This window comes from Borostomias antarcticus, assembly GCF_949987555.1.
Source record: "Borostomias antarcticus genome assembly, chromosome: 6".
Classification (NCBI taxonomy): Eukaryota; Metazoa; Chordata; class Actinopteri; order Stomiiformes; family Stomiidae; genus Borostomias; species Borostomias antarcticus.
This window is the reverse complement of record NC_140239.1, coordinates 21,610,720-21,614,863: the sequence shown is the minus strand read 5'-3', so window position 1 is coordinate 21,614,863 and position 4,144 is coordinate 21,610,720. Positions and strand designations below refer to the sequence as shown.

Genomic DNA, 4,144 nt, shown 5'->3' with positions numbered 1-4,144 from the left:
CTCCCATTGCTGATTACACGGTATAATACTGTTGTTCTTAAGTGTAGTTGCTAAAAGAGGAAATACATTTCTCATAACAATATACCTCTCTTGTTAAAGGACCTAGACATATCTAAATGTTAAGCACATGCGTGAACAGGTACACAGTCGGTCATTCACCAACATGTCACCAAATCTATAGCACCTTTTAATCATTGGGCTATTGAATGAACTTCCACTCAAAATGTAAAGTACTTGCTTCAGAAATAGGCAATAGCATTTCTGTCATTGTGAAAGACATAATGGAGACAATGTGATAGTGTGGGAGTAGAATGACAAGGAGACGTGTGACAAAGTCAGGTCAAGTCGATCTTTACTCACACGTCAAATGAAAACAGTTACAGTTACAGTGCTGCAGAGAGACAGCCACTCGTCACTAGCTAACAGCACAATTAGCAAACATGCTAAACTCCTGCTCGGGGCAGGACGGGGTGGAGCAGAGGCAGAGGGGGAAGGGGCAAGTCGGGGAGAGGTAGACAGGTCCAGGCCCAGGGCAAGCAACTCTGGGGGAAATGGCACTGGAACATTCACTGGACCTGTGGGCCAGACAAGAAAAGGAAAAGATTGTTCACAACCTGTCATTTTTCTACAGGGACTGCAGGGAGTAATGTCCACCAGACACAGAACGAGAGTCTACACAGAATGAGTCTACACTTATGTCCTATTACAGCCCTAACATTATTGTTTTTACCTTGAGCGGTGCTGGGTGCGGTGTCCTGTCTCTCACTACGTGGTTTATACTGATCATCAGCGGTGGCATCCTAGAAGACAAGATCATGTTAGTCACTGCAAGTCTCTAGTTCATGAATAAAGACTTGTTGTGGCTAATAAATGGCAAAAAAGCTACAGTGTGCCGACTTGTAAATTCATGGTAGGATTATTGTAGTTGAGTTCCCCTTAGGATTATTGTAGTTGAGTTCCTGTCTCATGTAGAACAACAGCATATGATGAACAGTGAATCAGGGCCAGGAATACAGCAAACAAAAGTCATGTCATGTCAGACAGGGCAGCCAGACAGAGGGAGGCATCATCCCAGATGCATGTCTCGCTACTGGCCACAATCAACCACGGGTTGTCTGGAAAACACTGAACCGTCTGCGGATGCTGCAGGACACCATGGAGAAATGGAAATTCACATCTTCAAATGCTTGTGTGTGCGGTGAACACCAAACCATGGAACACATCATGAGATGTAGCTATGCTCCACAATGTACCGGAGATGACCTGGCCGAAACCAAAGGCCAGTCGCACTCGCCTGCGCCAACTACTGGAAGGACGTGATGTACAAGATGGCCAGACACGAGGAAGAGGACAGGGCAGCAGCTAGCCCTAGCCTATACTGTATGTAATAGCAGTTCAAATGTTGTTGAGTGTGTCCTCCGTCACACTCAACAAGGCCCACAAATAAAATGGACTTACTGGGTATGACCTGGTGATCACTCCACAATGTCAGGTCCTCTCTTTATCCAGTCACTGTACACATCTGAGCCAAGGAGGTTTAGATCTGAGCCTGAAGGAATAATGTTAGAGAAGGCAAAACTGGGTGGTGAGCATCAGCAATCGGCCTCTCTGTATACAGTTACATGCAAAACACTAATGTAATTCACAGGTTAGCAGTCTAGCTAACGTTAGCTAGCATTCTGGCTCTAGAAATAGGAAAAGCTACAGCAGACCACATTGACTTCATATTGTAATAATAACAAGAGTAACGAATACTTACTTTTCACAAAATGTTTCCCACGAACTCTGTCCTGGAGACGATTCCCATAAGTTACCTGGCCATGTCCAGCAGCTAGCGAACACCACTGGCGTTATCCTCTCTTCAGACGCTGTACCCACAGCGCCCTTTCGCTTGTTTTAGACGGTAATCGGGAAAAAAAAATCATACACCCTCTCCACTTTTAATAACAATAATTCGATCGACTACTGACTTAATCTCCATTAATGTACCTTCCTGTGATGCTGGACTGGACCACGTGACTAACAGACCACGTGATTTCATTTTCCCTACCTGACACCTTGGAACGACAGAATGAAATAAGGAATCAGCTGTTCGTCTTTCTGTTTCACGGCCCGAAACAAAATATGAAGAAAATGAATTGACCAACAGTGAAAAAACGGCCGTTTTAAGTACTTGCTGGGATGTGGGTTTTCATTTCTCCATTTGGAATGAAACAACAGAATTATGGGCCAAAAAAACCTTTTTCCGTTTTGACATTCTAATGAAAAAACGAATTGCCACATTGCACCCTGACCCTAACAGACCACGTGATTTCATTTTCCCTACCTGACACCTTGGAATGACAGAATGAAATAAGGAATCAGCTGTTCGTCTTTCTGTTTCACGGCCCGAAACAAAATATGAAGAAAATGAATTGACCAACAGTGAAAAAACGGCCGTTTTAAGTACTTGCTGGGATGTGGGTTTTCATTTCTCCATTTGGAATGAAACAACAGAATTATGGGCCAAAAAAACCTTTTTCCGTTTTGACATTCTAATGAAAAAACGAATTGCCACATTGCACCCTGACCTTTTTACAGTGAACCTTTAATATTGAAGTCAACGGGCACTTCCGCATCCGCACCCCCAATTACATCAGACTGACCTGAAGTGAATAAGGCGAATACCAGACGTAGGCTGCGTTCCGAATCGCATACTTCTACTTCTTACTACCAGTACCTACTACAGCTGCCCTTAGAAACGTACTTTGCAAGCAGTAGGCATCCAATTGGGAAATACTACCTTGTCATGTCAAACATTGTGCCTTGAAATTTGCCCACATCCGTCGCTGTCCATAACGCAACATTTGTCTACAGCTGTCACGACTCGCACATGTGACGCACATTTCCTGCTGGCTTGCATACTGCAAAATACGGCCGGATGTAGTAGGACATCCTGGTATTTTTGCCATACTGCATGTGGCATACTATGTATTGGGACATACTACATCCTGTTTTGGCATACTATATAGTAGGATAGTATGCGATTCGGAACGCAGCCGTAGTTGACAGTCCGGGCCGGAAGTCGACTCATCTGGCTTGCGAGACTAGCTATGAAGGTACCCTCCATCAATGCATAATGCTGCAGTAAATGGCAGGGTAAAAGCCCCAATGATGGCCTACAATGCGTTTTAAGGCTATTTTAACCGTTTTATGGCCAAACTAGCTATGATGTAGTGATGTGGGAAACCTTAATTAAAACATTACTGATCAATGAATATTGAGAAGAGAAAAATCTTTCTGTAGTTTATTTAACAAAGAATAAGCATATCAAAACACAATACAGTAACCACGCTTTAGGCATGGTCCAATACAGTTTTGACACTTAGCTTATTACAAAACAGTCACGTAACAGGAATAGACGATTACAATACCGTGACAGCAGTAGAGTAGCATGAAGTTGAAGTTAGAGTAGCGTAGCCAACAGGTGTGAGCTAGCATGTTAGCATGCTAGCTTAGGTGAGCTGTTACCTAAGCTAAGCTAAGCTAACAGCTCAAAGCTACAAAGTTACCAAATCTTACAAAGTTAATAAAGCTGCCCTTCACATCAGTTGTCTCCACTTTATATATCGTTTACAGTAGGTTTGGCCAGCAGGCCTGCATGTCCCATTGGACAGTGATCAGTTCCAACTTGTGATTGGTCATTCTAGGTTGCCCCCATCTTGAGAGACAGTCTTGTGCCATAAATCATATTGCCGCAGTGTCCTGCCGCAGTGGCCTGTCCACGAATTATGCCGCATCAACATGATCCCATTTCCAGATTAGACTAGGGGACTGACCTATATCTAATGTCCGATTAAGCAACCTTACAGCTGTTGGTGACGGCTCTTTGCTGACCAAGTCAGTCCAGAAATTATTCTCTGGACTTCTATGACCCTTAGACTGACCTTCTATGATCTTCTATGACCTATTAGGTCTCAACGTTGGGCAGCTTATCTAAATATACACTGGTATCAGTCACTAGCCTAAGCAAGAATCAACTTTATATGGACAGCAATGAGATTACTGAAACTGGTCACCATTGGCTGCTAGCTTAACTAAAAAATGTCAATAAAACAACAATTAACGTTAAACAATAACTTCAGACAATAGATGCTAACTCAAA

The 4,144-nt window shown here is 43.2% G+C and overlaps 1 long non-coding RNA gene across 1 annotated transcript; it reads right to left on the bottom strand.

The window, feature by feature from the left end:
- Window positions 1-345: 345 nt before the first annotated feature.
- Window positions 346-1,891, bottom strand: LOC311309963. The gene is made up of 4 exons (XR_014630482.1): window positions 1,760-1,891; window positions 1,459-1,549; window positions 731-800; window positions 346-575 (listed from the first exon to the last, which is right to left on the bottom strand). It is a non-coding gene; the product is annotated as an uncharacterized lncRNA (long non-coding RNA).
- Between the last annotated feature and the right edge of the window lie 2,253 nt (window positions 1,892-4,144).